Source organism: Phyllostomus hastatus, unplaced genomic scaffold (genome assembly GCF_019186645.2).
Source record: "Phyllostomus hastatus isolate PE091 unplaced genomic scaffold, TTU_PhHast_1.1 phas_contig_459, whole genome shotgun sequence".
NCBI classification, from domain to species: domain Eukaryota; kingdom Metazoa; phylum Chordata; class Mammalia; order Chiroptera; family Phyllostomidae; genus Phyllostomus; species Phyllostomus hastatus.
The window spans coordinates 110,669-129,962 of NW_025333883.1; the positions used below are offsets into that span (position 1 = coordinate 110,669).

At 46.5% G+C, this 19,294-nt stretch overlaps 1 pseudogene; it reads right to left on the bottom strand.

Annotated features, from left to right (window-relative positions):
* Positions 1-1,988: 1,988 nt before the first annotated feature.
* Positions 1,989-19,239, bottom strand: LOC123822884 (annotated as a pseudogene).
* Between the last annotated feature and the right edge of the window lie 55 nt (positions 19,240-19,294).

The following is a 19,294-nucleotide window of genomic DNA, read 5'->3' on the forward strand; positions in this document are numbered from 1 at the left end:
TGACAGTGGAGTACAATATTGAGAAAATTTCTAAAATGCAGCATGGGGAGACCAGAAGTGGGGATTTAAGTTCCTGGGGATTAGAATGAGGAGGGCCAATGTCATATCTATGGTGTCAGAAGGAAAGAAGAGAGCATGGTGTTTAGTAACAGCTCCAGAGAACAATAATCAAACATTTTACAGAGATGAGGAAGACCAGCTAAGTGACAGGGTGTATGTATATAAAAATAAAATCTGTATCTTGTCCTTGTGGTAATTGAAGCAAATGAAGGATGAATTAAAATGAAAAACTTGTATTTTAAATTGGATTGTACACATTAAAAAAGGTAAGTTTTATTTTATGTGCATTGAACTGAAAATCATATCAAGAGGCTCTGAGAGTAAACCCCTCAGCTGGGAGTGAACCCCTCAGCTGGAAATGAGTGAGCCGGTTGCTGCTTTGAGAAGATAGCCCTGTCTGGGAAAAGATTGTAGGGGTGAAGAAGGGATGATGAACTGTAATAAAACTCCAGCCCTAATCTAGCACAGAGGTGATGAGATGATCAGTACTCTGTGTGGTTTATGAGAATTTCTCATGAATCCCAACATAACTCTCACAACACAAATACATTTGAAGTTGAGTGAAAAGAGGCAGGAACATTTCTTTGTCATTGTCTCAATCTAGGAGGTGTGTAGAGAGTGTGCTCTGTTCTGATGGGCTAAGAGGGTGCCCATGACAAGCCCAGAGTGGCCATAACCCAGGTGTGTGAGTCTGGGGAGGGAAGGTGGGCACTGGGAAGGGTCTTCTTTGTAAGGACCAGTTGTCTCTGTTTGGGATGGAGAGGTTAGCTCAGCCTGATCTTCTACAACATGGAAATTCAGGTGGGGGGTCCTTGAATGTGCTGGAATGAGGTGGAGACCTGTGGAAAGGCTTTGTGCAGGGAGGGTCCATGACAGGTAAGTTCAGGTGCATGGGAGTAAACTCCTCAGCTGAGAGTGAGGGTCCACAGGAGGCCAAAGATGAGGCTGATGGGGTCACATGCCCATGATGTCCTAGGTCTTCACCTGAGTGTGACTGTGGAGGGGAGCTGGATCGCAGAAAGAGAGCTGTGGGCGTGTTCATTGTGTGGGGGAAAGAGAGGGAAGAGATGAGGGTTTGTCTGCACTCTGCTCGGGTGGCCTGGGCAGCTTATGGGGCTTTCCCTGGGCTGACCATCCCAGTGTGGGGCAGGAAGCATGGGGAGAGGATTATAGCACTGTCACCTGACCCACAGAGAGAGTGACCCACCTTTTGTCCAAGTGTGTGATTTTCTTTCTTCCTCCCACTTTCTCTCTCTGACTTCTTCATCTCTGTGAGCAGGAGGCCTTCTCTCATCCCTCCCACCCAGGGCCCTGAGCATGTCTTCGTCCTCACTGCCCTGCTCTGTGAGGGGTAACTTTTCATCTGACACTGGTCATTTTGTCTCCATGTGCTGGATAAAAGCAGTAGTTGCAGACAATTCACAAGTTTTAATCTAAGACAAGGGGAAACATTATTGACCATCTACTCTGAGTCAGTCCTTTCCCCTCTCCCTTTGCCCTCACTGCAGACAAGGGTGGAAGCTCAGCTCTTACGGGTGTTGTGAGGATCAGCAGAGACTGAGACATGAAAAGGCTCCATCTGTGTCATTCCTGGGCTTGATTAAGAGGAGGGCATGAGAAAGTTTGGGAGGAAGGGCTACTCGGTAGCCACACACATATCCCCCAAGCCCTCAGGGGGCATCAGAAGCTACAGGGCATCCTTGGTTGAATAGCAGGTGAGTCCAGACTGAGGGGAGACAGGAAGGATACTGCTCATCCTGGATCCCGCACTCACCACACTCAGGAGTGATGGTGGGAATCCCACCAGGGGCTGAGCACTGGGCACTGAGGGCATCTCGGATCTGGTGGGAGTCTCATCTTTCATGAGACTGCCTGGGGATATGAGGCCACTTGTAAGGCAAAGAGGATCCATAGGGAACCATGGTGACTTACATTTCTTTTTAATAAGTTTCTATAACATAGAATTGAGCATTTCAAACTATACATTTCACTGGAATGTAGTAAATACACAACAGATGGACCACAGATTTTATCTAGTTTTAGTAACAAATTTGTGTAACCCCACACCCAAATTACATGAAGCCTTCAGTCTCCCATCTCTCCTCGTCAGCCCCCGACAAACCCACCTGGCTCCTGTCTCTGTGGGTTTCCTCCTCCTGGACACTTCATACAAATGCAGTCACAGAAAAGGTGATCTTTTATCTCTGGCTTCTGTCACTTAGCTGCAGGATGTTGATATTCACCCACCTGGTGGAAGGTGTTGGTACTTCCATTTTATGACTTAAAAAACCCTCCTGGGTTAAGAAGACACGAGATTGTGTTTATATGAGTGGGATCCAGCATGAAGGGGTGTGTAGATGTGAACCCAAACCAGCTATGTGGGGCGGCCTCTCAGGTCACAGTGGTGAGAACAGAAGGAAAGTCCATGGGAGTCAATGAGGATGAGGAGGGACAGCCCACAGTGGAATGAAGGAAGTGTCTCCACAGGAACATGGCTCAAGTTTCCTGTTTCCAAACCTCGTCTGTCCTGTGTCCTCTCCTGGACAAATCAGCAGTTTCCTCACCTGCAGTCAGACTGTGCTTCAGCACCTCCTGGGTCATCAGATGGACTCCACGGCTCCTCCCTCTCTGAACGATGCCCTGTGCCCTCTGCGTTCACGTTCTGGCTGCAGCATGGGTCCTCCTCTGGCTGTCTTGAGCCTGAAGCAGCAGCACCCCGAGGACCACCAGGACCAATCCAGCCACACCCATGCGGATCAGGGTCTCTACTGTGGTTCGGGAGCCTGCAAAATGGGGAGACAGAGGCCACCATGGTCAGGCAGCCCCAAATGCCCAGGATTCTAATATCTCTCCCACAGTCCCTCCTCCCGTGGATGTCACCATTGCTGGGATGTCTGAATTCAGCTCTGGCTCTGCGGCAGCGTGACAAGAGTGAGCTGTGCCCAAGAGCTCAGGATCAGTGAAAAAATGGTCTCAGTTCAGGGACAATGTAGAGCTGCTGTGAGTTCTGTGTTCAATGTGAAACTGAAGACCCAGAAGCTTACTGCCCTGGAGCTGAGAGATCCCGAGTATTCCACAAGTGGGGGCCCAGGTCCATGGAGGAGGGGTGGTGTCGAGGGCTCCTGAGTGGCAGGTGCACAAAAGGGTGAAAGTCTGGGGCAGCATCTCCTTCACCCCCACTCTCTGGGGTCTGCTGTTTAATCGTCACCTGGACATTTTCATGTGTTTATTGTTTCATTAGTTCATTTTATATGATGACAAAACTACCACAGGAGATATAATGACCAGATTAGATATATGGGCATGTGGATGAACATTTGTAGATATAGTGTAGACACATAAATTTAATATCTCTTTTAGAGTAAATATGGGGTGAGAGAAGAGTAGGTTTACAGTTGTGAATTCATGAAATACAGAGTTATTTATTGTGTTTTTAGTATTAATTGTTGTATTATTTTTTATACAAACAACTTTAATCCTACTTTTGTTTCACCCTTTCTATGTACATTTATAGAGTATGTTATAAAATGTCATATAAAATGAATCTGTATATATAGTTACACATATATCCACTCTTACATAAATACTAACTCATACATCATCATCTGTATGTACATATATTTGTGTGGCACCAATAATTATTGTTGTGTGTGTGAGGACAGAGGGACATGAAGGGGACAGGTGATAAGGAGGGAGGTCCCCTGTAGGGTCCAGTCTGGTCTTCAATGGGGAATGAATTCTCCTCTGCAGGATGTAGGGAGGGGGCAGAGAAGAAGGGGAGCTGGGACTCAAGGTCTTAGAACATGGGGTTGAAGTTCAGGTGAGGTGCTGGAAGGGGCAGGAACCACCTTCTTCTCCTCTTGGACAAACTCTAGGAAGTGTGGCAAGATTTCTTGGATGGACAGCTAATCATGTGATTTTTACCCCAAAACACAATCTCCACTCACTGCTTATCAATGCTGCTAACCAAGGAAGCCCACAGTTGTGATTTTCAAACTTTAAGGAACAGAAAAGTTGCCCCAAGTTGTACTATTTTGTGAGCACCAAAAATAGGAAATTATGGGAATCTGCTTCCCCACTTGATATAGAAAACAAGATGTAACAAAATTATTGTCTTGTCCTAATTCCAAAGATGTATACAAAAATTTCAAATATCAGCTCACACAATTCAGAAAATGCACACGGACAATAAATGTTATTCATTTGCACTAATATGCAAGTGTTTAAAAACAAGAAACTTCTGTAATTGTGTCTCCAGTGCTTATAAATCAGACAGAAAAGATAAATTTTAGGAGATCAGTATATGTCAGTTAAAAAAGCATTCCTAATAACACTCTAATGAAACAGAAAAACACATTGAAACATAAAGGTCGATAGTGCATTTGATATAAAATGTGGATATCTAATGAGTTTGCCTTGAAATAATTTGCCTAATGAATGAAACTTTTTCAGAGGTAAAGCTGTGGAACATTTTACTTAGTCTTTTTATCATGAGGAATTTAGAGAGAGAAAAATAGGTATACAGTGTGCAATAAGTGAAATGACCTTTGACTTGTAGTTATTATAATTTTCTCATTGTATCAATGAGATCAATTGAAAAACAGTCCAAAAGGAGAGGATTTTAGGAAGATATACTGGTCATGAAATAAATATGCCCAAACCAATGGCTTTCCTACGTGTACTTACTACTATTTAGACTGTATAAAGGAATCAAAGAGCTTACACACAAATTACATTATTAGATGTGCAGTTCTGAAAGTTGGGTGTACATTTACTCAGTTTCACAAATACTCATCAATGTGCTTCTGAAATTCACTAAAACCTCATTTGAAATGTGTGTAATACAAAGACTTAATAGTAATAAGAAATAATTCTCCACAACAAGTGTATGAATTTAGTCTTTCCTATGAAAATAGGAAGATCATGATAGACATTTGAAGGTTGACCTCATATAATGTAAATTAAAATGTTACTCTGTATACTGACACACAGCCAGGAAGTCCTCAGAGAAGAGCAGGAACAGACAAGGGCCCCCAGAACCACGGAGCAGACAAGGGAGCCCTCAGTGTGGGCTGGAGCCCCCAGCTCCTCCAGAGTCTGGCACAGCCCCTCCTCACTCTCAGGTGAGCACTGAGTGATGGAGGTTCTAGGTGAGCTCAGAGGCCTGTAGAGCTGGACACTCAGGGGAGAGGAAGCTGCTTTCTCTGGGAGAGGGCCCAGTGGGGGCTGGGACTCCAGGGGCTCAGACTCTGAGATGAAGATGCAGGAGGTGAGTGGGGCAGGGGATCTGTCCTCTCTGCTCAGTCTAATCACCTTTCTCCTCACTTCTCACACATCTCACTCCTCCCTCCTGCTCTTTTTCTGCTGAAATTCAGAACAGGGGGCTTAGGGGTAGGAGGCCCTGTCTCTTTCCCCCTCTCAGGGGCTGTTCCCTTCTGTGGAGCCTCCTGCACTCCTCATTTATTTCTATCCCTGACTTTCCTAGGCACAGGGCCTTGAGCTGAATGAGCACAGAGAGGACAGGGCCAGAGGCCTTACCTGAGACCAGGAGCTCCAGGGGCTCACTGGGCTGTGACAACAGGTAGGGGGAGGTGCTGAGTGAGCTGTAGCACCTGTAGGTCCCCTCCTGGGCTGAGGTCACAGGACCCAAGGTGAACTCTGCCTGGTGTTTCTGAGCTCGGGACTGTGATCTGAGACACAGGGGTGGATTGGCTGTCCCCTCCTTGGACAGAAGGAAAGTGTCCCTCAGGCTCCATGACTGACACAGCAGGGTCACGTTCTCTCCTGAAGCCACTGAGGGTCCCGGCTGCACTGAGAGGGAGGGTCTGTCAGGGAGCCATCCTAGAGAGAGGAGAGCAGTTGAGGGGCTGCCATCCACCTAGGTCTGCCCTAAGATTCACCAGGTCTCTTCTGAGGACCCTCCTTGCTGTCTGTCTCTGTTTTCTCTGCATTTCCCCCTCCCCTGCCATCACCTATTTCTCTCTCTGTATCCTCAGGGATCCCACACCCCTTATCCTGACCATCACCACCTGAGACCCCCAGCAGGGCCTGAGCAGACTCTGGATCCCTGACTGAAACTGCTGGCTCCTCACCTGCCACCAGGATGTCCAGAGGGTCACTGGGGGCCGACCACTCAGAGGACAGGCTGTGTCCACCGTAGCACCTGTACCGGCCCCCATAGGTACTGTTCACAGTGCCCAGGGGGAAGTTGGCCTGAGAGAACCCAGACTGGGGATTCAGGGCAGTGTTCTGTTGGAGGGCCTCTACCCCCTCCTTGGACAGGGCAAATCTGTCATAGCCAAGGTCAGAGAGACACTGAAGGGTCAGGTTCTGTCCAGAGGCCACAATGGGGCCCTGCTGGGTCAGGAGGGAGGGCTTCTCTGAGCCACCTGCAGGGACCAGACAGGAGTGAGAGGGCTGCTCCTCCCATGAACCCTCCTCCTGGCCTGGCCCCCAGGTCCACCTGTCTCTCTATCTCTGTGTTTCTGAACCAGAAGCCCCTGTGCTCCCCTCACCCCACCTCTCACATGGGGCTCCCTTCCTTGCAAAGACCCCAATAACCTGTTTGGTACCTTGAAACATGGAAGGACCAGCTTGGGACTTCCTCACCTGACACCAGGAGCTTGAGTTCATTACTGGGGAGTGAGCACATCTGGGGGTCTGTCCCCTGTAACAGCCATAGCATCTGAATGTCCACCTGTGGCTGGGGGTCACCGGGCCCACAGGGAACAGGCCCTGGACCTGCTCACTGGCCTGTCGCTGCAAATCCAGGGTCCAGGAGAGCCTGTCTTCTCCTTCCTTAGTCAGGATGAACCTGTGAAATGCTAGTTCAGAGCCACACTGGAGGGTCACGTTCCCTCCTGAGGTCACAACATGGCTGGGCAGGGCTGAGAGGCTGGGTTTGCTGTAGGCTCCTAGGAGAGAAGGAAGAAGCATGTTAAATGGGATCACACCTTCCTCAAATCCCCCAGGGCTGAGCTGTGAGGGGGAGACCTTCTGAGAGTGTCCCCCTTCCTTAGGGTAGATCCTGAGGCTGTGACCCCTGAGTGTCTTCTCACCTGTCACCACCAGCTCTAGGGGGTCACTGCGCTCTGACCAGCCAGTGGGGCTGAGATAGGAGCAGTGATATTTCCCTGCATCATACTCTGTCATGTGTGTGATGGAGAACTTGACCTTGTCTGCTGAATGTAGTGGCTCCTGTCTGCTCCATGGCTGTGGGCTTCCCTCTTTATTCAGATGAAACTCAAGAGCCTGCAGGGTCCCCTGACACCAGATAGTCACAGAGCTCCGCAACAGGGCCACAGGGCCTGGCTCAGCCCAGAGGGTGGGTTTGGGGAGGGTCCCTGGAAGGAATCAGAGCCTGGGTCAGCTCCAGTGCCCAGATCTCAGCCCCAGGACATTCCCAGATGTCCCCACCCATTAAGCCAGACCTTATGTTCTCTATCCTCAGATGCCTGATGATAACACCCCTTGTCCTTTATGTAGAGAGGGTCCTGGGACCCCTGGGAACAGACTCACCTGCCTGCACTGGGGTCCTCAGGCCCACGCTCAGTCCTGCAAGAGAGTCCCTGTGAGAGAGTTGCCCTGAATTCTCAGCAGAACCCTAATCCCCAGGAGCCTCCTGAGTCCTGGGTCATGAGAGATCAGGGCTTCCCCTCCCCACTCAAATCTCACAAGACACAGCAGAGCTCTCAGGGTGGAGGGCATGGTGTCTCCTCTCTGAACCCAGCTGTGCAGAAGGAAGAGTCCACGGTGTGTTCAGTGTAGACAGACTGACAGGGTGTGGCCAGTGGGAGGTTGTCCGTCGCTATCATGGGGTTGTTACATCAGCAGACCCTGAGGAAGGGGAACAGTGTCTCCCCAGGGTCTGGCTCTCATTCTCTTGATGCAGGAAGAATTAAAGCTGGAGTCTCCTGAGACGTCCCTTGCAGGTGAGGGGACCCAGGGCATGTCCTTCCAGATCAGAGCCTCCCCCATGGGTTCTTGTTCCCTCCCCGCCTGACCATCAGCCCCTCCCTGTGGGTCCTCCGCATGGACAGTGGTCATCCAGGCCCTGGAGATGCTTCAGGAAGATGAGGGTCCCTGTGCCTGCAGAGGTCAGATCAGCAGAGACATGGTCCCCTCCTCACTGTGCAGTTCAGGCAAGTGTCAGTGTGACAATGAGCACAAAGGACAGACACAGGGAAGTGAGGAAAGGACACACGCCCCTTCCCCTGGCCCCAGAGTGTGTTTTTTTCTCTATCACAGCCACCCTGACCAACTTCTCATGTTTTCTTAGCAACAGCATCCACCCACCTTCCTGGGGACAAGCCTCTGAATGATTCCTGCCCCCTCAGTGCCCCTTGTTTCCTGGTTCAAGCCTCCTCCTCATGTTGTGGTTCTGCCTACAAGCTTCAGGGGCCATTGATTGGGACTAGGCTTTGATTTTTACTCTTAACAAATATTATTGGAATACCCATCAGTTAATGCCTGAGTGATCTGTGTGGTAATGTCCTGTGTCTGACTCAGTTTCCTCATCTGGACCATCTTGTCCCAAATCCCAGTTCTCAGTGGGGCTGTGGGTCAGTGTGGCTGTGGGTTCATGGTGCTGGTTCAGTGGGGTGAGACTTCCATTTCCAGACCACATGGAGACATGAGTGGGCTGGGACATGAGAAGACCAAGGTGACCAGGGTCAAGGACAGGATTGTTTCATTCACTTCAGACCTTATCTTCACTGAATACCAAGCACAGGTAGTCATGATAGCTTTAAAGCATGTAGGCACAGACATGTATGGGAAAAGGGAAATGAAGTTTCCCAAATGGAAGAGACCCACATGGAGGACAGAAACTGTGACTAAGTGGCCCCCAGCACAGAGTCCACTTTGCAGGATGTAATTCTGAGAGACTGGAATAGAAAACTAAGGTACATGGAGAGTAGAAAGAGGGTGTGCAATGGATCCTTGGAGTTTCAGGAGAAGCAGGGAGACTGATGCCTGTGTTCACCCTAGAGACCAAGGTTTGGGCATTTCACAGAGGGGCAGAGAGGCCCCTGCAGGGTCAGGGAGCATGCGTGTGGTATAGGATGAAATGTGTGTCTTTTTATTCATGGCAGGAGGGGGATACTGATGGGAGCTGACTTTCAAACAAACACAATACTAAAGATGGGGGAATAGATTCATGGATTTGATTGTAAATGTAGAATTCTCTACTGACCCAAATTTTTATTAAAAGGCCAGGTGAAAGGGTCAGAGGGGAGTGACCCATTAGTATGACAAGAAGGAGTCAGGTCTGATCTGCTGGAACTCTGGTCTCTGGTGTCAAATCCACCACATCAGGCTCTGGCTTCTGAGGGCTTGGCGTGTAGAATCAAAACCAACAGGGAAGGCCCACACCTTGTATTGGAATTATATCCTTTATTTGAAAAAAAGTTAATGTCTTCAACTATCCTACTGAAAATAAGACATTCTCAGACATACCAGGTCTCCAGTACTTTATTGTTTACATGCTTATGGAAAGCAAATGAAAATAGGCACCTAAACCAGAAGAATAACAGAGAAGATTGGAGTCAGTGAGATGCACACATTAGAAAAATAATTACAAAAGAAATAAACTTTGCAAAAGTACATGTGTATATACATTCACATATATATTTACATTTAAGATGGGTTAAAATATTTGGAGTGTGTGTGAGTGAGAAAGAAATGGTATAGACACACACAGAGCTTTGGGAATTAGATATCAAGAATTAAGTTAATGTGTAATAACCTTTTCTTATACAGAGGAGAGGAGGGAGCAAAAGTGGTTCGCAATCATAAATTCCAATACTAACAGTGGTGGAAACTACCCTAATTAGAAATGCACATACAGCATCCAAACTGGTTAATTTAATAATGTATAACACAGTCAATTCAAAATTGGTCTGGAAAATTTTTAAAAAAAACTATTTTAAATCAAACTTACTTATTATTTAAATAAAAAATTGGCAAACATTCAAAATGATTTATTTATCATCAGATATTGAGACTTCTGCACAAGATGGTGGCAAAGGTAAACACGGAACTCACACCCTCCCACAACCACCACCAAATGACAACTAAACTGCACAACAGTTATCCCTCAGAGTCACCTGAAGGGTAGCTGAATGGAAGTTTCACAATGAAGGGTTTAAAAAGAAGCCACACTGAGACAGGTAGGAGGGCTGCAGGCATGCAATGAGCTGGAGCCACACCCATGTAGACAGTTCAAATTCGGGGGTTATATCTTTACTGTGGAGGTTCCCCCTATGGAGTAAGAGGTCCCAGCTGCACACCAGTTTCCCCAGCCCAGAGGTCCAGTGATGGGAAGTGATGTCCCCATCACTTCTGGTTGTAGAAACCATCAGGGATGGTGGCCAAGTGAGGCAAGGCAACTGGAGCCTCAAGTGTCCTATTAATGGGCCTGTGCGTGGACTTACTCTGACTCAGTCCCTCAGAACTCCAGCACTGGGGCAGCATGGTGAAAGGCATCAGGGACATATGAGGAGGAAGTGAATTGTCTGACTTTGGGGCCCAGACTGGAGGGTCAGCTTCTCCCAGACAAACCAGACAGACATGCTGAGTGCTCCCCACAGGCACAGGCAGGTGCCAAATCTGAGTCTCTATCAACCTGGCTCCCACTGTTCACCCCACCCTGGTGATTCCCTGGGGCTCTGCCCACCCAACTTGTCAGCACACTCCAGCCACTTCCAGGGGATTGCCATGCAAACAGCCTGCCTTGGCTCACACTAAAGTCCCTCAGAGTCTGAAAAACCCAAACCAGCAGTGTCTGGGCTCAGTGTGCCCTGTACCTCAGCTAAGTGTCCCTAGGCCAGGCAGCAGTGGCGGCCAGCCTCAGGGGACAGTGTGGCCTCTCCCTGCCACCTACAAACCCAGCACAAGTGGCAGCCATTAGCAGATTTCTTGGCAGCTCATGCTAGGTGTCCTCAGGATGGGCACAGATGGTAGCTGACCTTGGCCTGCACATCCCGGGAGGCCTGGGAGCCAATATACCCAGTGGACAGCTTCAGACAACACCAGAGCACCACCTGATCTCCCCCACCAGTGACACACTCAAGGGGTGGAGTCAGCAGACACCAGAGCCCTGCTGAAGTGAGTTCTGCCCCATGGGGTCCACCCCTTCCCAGCTGTTCCTCTGCTGTGGTTTCTGGCTCTGTCCTTGCTGTTCACCAGCCTGAGTGAATTCCTCCCATTGATGTGCCAGCAGCATCTTTGTAAGCCCGCCATGACTGGCATGAAATATATAAAGCAATGAAAGGCAAGTACTACAACCAAGATTACTCTGTGCAGAAAAGCTGACATTTAGAATCCAAGAACAGATAGAGAGCTTCCCAGCCCAGAGGAAGCCAAAGGAGTTTATCATCTCCAAACCAGTATTACAAGAAATTCTAAAGGGTCTTCTTCAGATAGAAAAAGAAAAAGACTAAAATTTTGAAATAAAATGGCAATAAGTATATGTCTATGAGCCATTAGTTTCAATGCTAACAGAGAACACGTTCCATTCAAAAACTATAGGGCAGCAGAATGAACAAGGAAGCAAAACACACTGTTCGCTAAAGACTCACTTCAGGTGGAAACATACACACAGACTGAGAGCAAAAGGATAGAAAAATGAATGTTTGGAAAATAAAAACCAAAAGAAATCAGGGTAGCAATATTACAGCAGATGAAACCTTCTTTCCAACAAAGGCTATAACAAGAAGGAAAGAAGGACTGGCACTGAGAAGATTTAAGAAATAGAAATGTGTAAGACAACACCAGACAGCAGTAGAAAAACAAGTAAAAACATTTAAAATGCAAATTACAAAACTTGCTTTTCACATGTAAGGTGACCTTTAAAAAGTTTTTCAGCTTCATCTTTCACCAGAGAGTGAACATTAACCCACAGCATCACATCAGTACATGCATAGAATGACTCTTACAGTAATTTTCTCTTTCATATAAATATTAGAGTCAGCTGGTCAGTATTAAAAGCATAATCTTGTGGTGCTTCATCTAAACTGGACATTTTTCAAAAGGTCCCTGAGAAGATATTTACTCTTGAAACTAGGATTTGAGGGTCTGACTTTTTTGTCCTGGAAAATGCAGAATTGGGGTCACTCATGTATCTCAGGCTCATCCACCCAGACACTCCATTCTACCCAGCAGAGTTTCACCTCCTTCCCAACAGGGCACTGTTTGTGAAACAGGAGTATTTCAAATTTTTAGGCTACAACTAATCTTTTTGATGTGTTTGATGGAAATCAACAATGAATCAGCCCCCAGGCACACATGGGTACTTTGCTATGACTGAAATGAGTATGAGGAGAAATCTCATTTCTTGGACAAGGTGAGTCTATCTTCCCATTGTCTTCAGATGAATTACTACCTTACATCCAAGAGTCTCCATCCTTGGGCCTTAACTGAACTCCAAGTTCCTGTTATGTCTATTGAAGCAAGATGTGCTTTGTGCTGTGGAATGTGTTCTGGCTTCTCAATCCACCCAAAGAGCAAATGTCTACATATGGTTAAAATGAAGTTGTTGTGCATGTCAACCATGGAAGAAAGTGTGTACCTATACAATATCCTGCACAAAACGTGGAAACCATGTAGTCCTACTTCTATTCCCCTTGTACATTAAATTCAAGGACTCCTGGATAAGATATAGAGGCTGGCTGACCCCTAAATGTGTGGAGCCGTCTGCCTCCCAGTGCTGAATTCACACCCAGCCTCTCAGGATTAACAGAAGAAAGGAGACGTCATTATTATAGGTGGTGAGGGTCCATGGTCTTAAGGGAAATGTTCTAGATATACATGCACATTTCTGGTTAAGGTTGGACCAGGTCTGAAACCAGACAGCTGTCCTGACATTCAAATTCCATGATAAGAAATTTGAATTTACTTTGCATCCTCAGGTTGGTGCTACTCATCCACCAGGGAATGTGGGACAGTCCCACTGCAAGTTCTCCAGCAGAGCTCTTGAGAATTTGTCTTGCAGTTGTTAAAGTGAATCTGAAGAGGCAAAGTCACAGGATGTGGTGGGCAGGGTCCATATACCACAGTGCACACCATGCAAGGGGCCTGCCACACAGGAAGAGGACCAGCTCTGCTCACACTAAAAATAGCAGGTGTGGGGGGTTTCACTTGAGCCACATTAGTCAACTTGCCTCAGTTCTCAAGGGTCACATTTGGTTTTCCTAAACTCTACAATCACATATTGATTTAGCATTGCTCCCTGCCACTTGAAATGCATACCGATTATACCATTTATGACATGCAATATTCTTGGGCCAAGCTAATATATAAAATGGTTACTAATGTGAAACAATTTTCAGAAGAAACAGGAAATCCATCTTCCACCTAGTATTCATTAAGCCTAGTACCAGATGCATATTTTTTTACTTTCCTGTCTAGCAGAAATCAATGTTTTGGACAGTTTGACTCTGTATTTCTAGAACATGACAAAATATGGAAAATCTGCTTTTATTGTTTTAGCTGAAATCATTTCTTGCATATGAGTCAACACTCAGTTTCTCATTCTATGAGTTACTATGGATACAGAGACAAATTATATATATGCAGAGAGAGAGGAGACAGGGAAGAGAGAGAGAGGGGCGGGGGAGAATTAGTTTGGCAAGGTTGCCTCAGCAAAGACAACAAACGGGGTGGTTTACTATAGCAGAAATTTCTTGTATTGTCTCACATTCTGGAGGCCAGAGAGATTGATTGACAGATGAAGATAAATAGACACACTGACTGATACACAGGTGCATAAACACACAGATGCAGATGACTGGATACAGAGATAGAGTGGTAGATACACAACATCTCCAACATTTGCCATCAACAGACACCATTACCTTGTCTTCTGTCTCAGTAAGTTTTTTTAACATCAGGCTAGAAGAAAGATATTTATGCAGCTTTCCTGAAATAAGATTGATATATAGTGTTGTATAGGTATAAAATGTAATATGTTTGCATTTGATACATTCATATATTATAATATACCATCTTTGTTTTAGCAGAGTGGCCCCTAGTTCTTGGGACCATGTAAAAGGGATTTTCCCCTTTGTGGACAGAGGGGAACCCCAGATCCTCACAGGAAGGGGGGTCAGGGAGCAGGTGAAGACTGGATGTGTGGTCCTTGCCCCGTGTTTCTGTGTGGGCTCTGGGATGTCTTTGCCCACTCATTCAAGTTCATGGTCAGCAGTGAGCAGTCTCTCCTGTGTGTCCTGAAACAGACTGAGTCCACTATGTCAGTCGTGGGTGTCTGTCCCGTGTGTGCGTGTGAGGCTCCCATTGGACTAGCACTGGTGTGCAGAATGCTGAGCAGGTGCTGAACCTCAGTGAGTGGACTGCATGGGGCAGAAGCAGTGGCTACAGCCCCTGGTCGCCCTGAATTGAAGACAGCCCTGAAGAATTTGTGGGAGACCAGGTGTGTGATGAGAGAGATTCCTACAAGAGTGGACAGTGGAGAAATCCTAATGATGACAGACACTGCTATGGACACCTTCTGCTGATACTGGGGACTGTCTCACACAATGAAAGAGAATCAGTGGGAAATATGAGAGCAATGGGAGATGATCATGTGTAAATATCTGAAAAGGAAAGGGAGGATTCAAATTTTGGGCCAAAAACTGTTTTACAGAAGAATATAATGAGTTAGAAATCTGAGAGAAGAAATACCCAATTGAACGGACACATTAAAAAAATTCTTCCTCCCTGACTGCTGTTGTTAAGTGGATTGAGAGCTGGCCTATGAACCAAAGGGTCACTGCTTTGATTCCCAGTTAGGACACAAATGCCTGGTTTTTGGTCCAGGTCCCCAGTAGGGGCATGTGAGAAGCAAAAACACACTGATGTTTCTTGCCCTCTTTCTCCTTCCCTTCTCCCTCTCTAAAAATAAATATATAAAATATATGTCTTTAAAAACAATTTTTTCTCATGAAGAATGAGATACAGCTGAAGTTCCAATTATGACGGTAGAGTGCAATATTGAGAAAATTTCCAAAATGTAGCATGGTGAGGCCAGAAGTGGGGATTTACATTACTAGGGACTAGAATGAGGAGGATCAATGTCATATCTATGGTGTGAGAAGGAAAGAAGTGAGCATGACATTTAGTTAAAACTCCAGAAATAAATGATTGGACATTTTAGAGATGAGGGAGACAGGGTCTCATTCACTCACTAAGAGCTCCAAGGCTCCCCTCTGTAACAAGTAGATAACACTGCCTCTGATACGTGGGTGCTATCAGGGTGCCCCCTCGACCTTCTGTAAGAAAACATTTATGTTTTGTGTATTTCCAGGGAAGTTTAGCCTTTCAAGGACCCACAATGAGGGGAAAATATACATTGATTCTCCTTGTTCTCAGTGGTATGAGAGGGACAGTCCCAAAAGTTGCAGATGGTTAATAATTGCAAAGTAATCATGTTTGTATTCTGTGACCCATGCATCATCTCACGTGAGCTTCACAGCTACTCCGTGGAGTAATACTTACCTCATTGGTTAAACAGAGGCAGAAACTCTGCCTAAGAAAGGAAATGTGACTTGTCCACATTCCACATGCCAACCTGTGGCCCTCTTAGCTGGGACTGATGGTTCAAACTCCCAGTCCCCTGCCATTCCCACCCACATCTATCACCTGAAGTCTCACACATTGAGAGACAGCAGGGCTGTGGAAGTTAAAGATTTAAGAAAAGGTGCATTTAACCAGCAGGGAGACTCAGGGAAGTCAAGGGTGAGGACTCCCGACTGAAAGCCCTTGAAGATCCCCTGCTGGGCCAGTAGGTGCACAATCTCTCTTGGACTCACCTGGCTTTTCCTGAGGGCAAGACTCCTATTTGGGTGAACTATTGTCCCTGTTCCACAGACGGTCTAGGCTGTGTCTCATTGTGAAAAGGACAGGCTCTGTGGGGACTCTCATGTGCCCTCTGATGGCCACAGGGGGAGGCTACATGTAGGAAGACAAATGCCTTTCAAGACCTAGGGCCCTCTCCACACAAGGATCCATTCTTGAGCTTCAGGTCCTTGTCTCCAGCCACCTCCTCTACGCTTTCCACCTGCATTTAGCTTCCCCCCTTGGATGTGGTGTTCAGTGTAGGCTTTGTACCTGTCCCTTTGTCAGACTGAGGAAGTTCCCTTCAAGTTTTGGAGGTCCCAGAGTTTTGTTGGCTATTGCCAAATGCTTTTACTCTGGCATTTTTCATTAATGCATGGGTTTATTTCCAGAGTCTTGATTCTATTCCATTGGTTTGCATGTATTTTTTTTGCAATTGCCATGCTGTTTTAATCATTACAGCTCTGTAGTATAATTTGATAACAGACAGTGTGATGCCTTCAACTTTGTTCTTTTTTCTTTTTGTAGATTGCCTTAGCTACTGTGAGTTTTTGTTTTTTTAATGCATTTTATCATTTCATTTTCTAATTCTATGAAAAGAGATTGTGAAATTTTGGTAGGGATTACATTGAGTTTGGAGATTGGGCAGTATAGATATTTTAATGAATGGTTCCCAACTGTGAATAGTGGTATATTTCCATTTACTTGTGTCTTCAGTTTATTTTATCAAAGTCTTAGAGTTTTCAATGTCCAGATCTTTCACCTCCTCAGTCATAGTCTATTCTTGTTGATGCTATTGCAAATGCAATCACTATCTTTCTTTCTTTTTCTGAACGTTCATCATTTGTGTGTAGAAATGCAACTGATTCCTGTACTGTCATTTTGTATGCAGAAACTTTATTGAATTTTTTAATTAGTTCTAACCATTTTCTTTCTGGTGGAGGATTTAGGATTTTTTTCTAAGATTGTATCATCTGCAGATAGTTTTATTTCTTTCTTTCCAATTTGGATCCCTTTGTTTCTTGTCCTTGTCTGATGGCTCTGCCTAGGATGGTTAGTGTGAGTTGCACAGGAGTGGGGAGAGTGGGCATCCTTGTCCTGTCACTGATCTCAGCATACGAACTCTCAGCTTTTCAGTGTTCAGTCTGATGTTGACTGCGCTTCCTCACATGACCTTTATTTTGCTGAGGTGTGTTCATTCCATCCCCAATTTGTTGATAATGTTTATTATGAAATGTTGACTTTGAAAGAATGGTGTATATTCTCCAATGCCGTCTGTGTATCACTTCAAACAAGCCTATGTTTTATATCACTTATTTACTATTCTGGTGAAAAGTTTTATTGATTTGCACATGTTGAAATGTTTTTGCCAATTTTCAGGGCCCTGTGTTAAATCCCATTTGATTACGGTGCACAAAACTTTTCATGTGCTCTTGAATTTGTCATGCTAATATTTCATCGAGAAATTTTGCATGTATATTCAATCAGAATATTGGTGTCTTGTTTGTTTACTTGGTCTGTCTGTTCTTTGGTTGATGCCCTCTGTGCCATTGTTCATGTCATTCACTTAATTTTTCAACCTTGGAAGTTATGGGATTTATTTTATGATTTCTGCCTTGTTGAATTTGCTATTTGGTCCATGTAAAGGTTTCCTGATTTTATTGAATTGTGTTTTGGTTTTTGTCTTTAGTTCATCGAGTTTCTTTTGAATTATCTGTTGGGTAAATTGCAGTTTCCATGGCTTTGATTCAGTATTGAGGTGCTTTTTTTAAGAAAAAGATTTTATTTTTTTATTTGAGGGAGGGGAAGGGAGGAGAAAGAGAAATAGAAGCATCAATGTGTGGTTGTCTCTCATTCACCCCCCACTGGGGGCATGGCCCACAACCCAGGCATGTGTCCTGACTGGGAACTGAAGCAGCGACTCTTTGATTTGCAGTCGGGTTCTCAGTACACTGAACCACACTAGTCAGGTCTGAGGCGCTATTATGATCTTTGGTGATGGCAGAGATTGATTCTTCCTGATCTTTGGAGTGCTGTGTTCTCTTTTCGCATTTGACATTGCAGTCACCTCCTGCAAGCTTGACCAGCTGCCCTCAGGGGAGAGATGTTTTCTGTTGGTCCTGTGTGTGTTCTGGGGCTTTTGGGACCTTGTGTGGATGGACTGGCTTCGTGCTTCTGGCTCCCCCTGGTGGCAGGATCTCAGGTTGTAGGTTGTCCCCATCTTTGTGTATCTGGCCAGTTGTTGGTAAACTGCCTTATTTTATTTTATTTTTTATTTTTTAAAAAGATTTTATTTATTTATTTTTAGAGAGGGAAGGGAGGGAGAAAGAGAGAGAAACATCAATGTGTGGTTGCTGGGGGTCATGGCCTGCAACCTAGGCATGTACCCTGACTGGGAATCGAACCTGCGACACTTTGGTTTGCAGCCCGTGCTCAATCCACTGAGCTATGCCAGCCAGGGCTATTTTATTTTATTTTATTTTATATTTTATTTTATTTTATTTTTTTATTTTTTATTTTTTTAAATAGGCCATCTCTTTTACAGACAAGGGCCCTAGCCACCCATGTCGGATGGCCATCTTCAAGGTCCAGCTGACCTCAGTCCAGTCTCAGGACTCCTCCTAGCTCTCTTGAGGGGATCCGAGGCAACTTAGGGTCCTCAGGGGATCACTGGAAGAGTGCCTGGACAATAAGCGTGTTGCTGCTGCTCTGGGCTGGCTAGCTCCAGGCGGGCTACACGGGGCCCTACAGGTTGGCGGGAGCTGGGCTGAGCGCTGGGACAGGCACAGGGCTCTGGCCAGACTGCCGGGCGGCGAGTGGCTGGGCGAGGTCCTGGGAGTCCCGGGGGCACCGGAGCAGTGATGGTGGAAACCATGGTGGCGGTGCTGGATCTTGGGCAGGTGGTCGCTGCGGGTGAAACATTTGTAGCAGAGGGAGCAGGGGAAGCATTTCTTCCCGGTGTGCTTGGTGGTGGTGGGCAGCTGTTGGGAGCGCACGGACTTCTTGCAGCAGCCTGGCCTGTGCAGGCAGAGGGCGCTCACCTTTGAGAGGTTGTAGGGCGTTGCGAGGGGCGAAGACTTGTGCGAGCTTTGGCGAAGCTGGTGAAGGGAGTGTGGTGGCCCTTGGCTGCGGCTGGGCAGGTACAACGCTGGGACCCGGTGAGGGAGGATGGAGACCAGAGAGACAAGGATCGGGAGGACCAGACACCCTGCGCACCCTCAGGCCCTTGGTGGGGCTAGCGCTGTAGGCCCATTGGGCCGCAGCGCTCAGTGCGCCCGAGGAGAGGGCCCTGAGCATGTCGGGGCAGGGCGAGTAATCCACGCAGGTCACCACCTTCCACTGCTCCATAAAGGTGCGCAGCTGGGACTCGGTGAATCTGATGGAAGGGGAGAAGGACCAGACC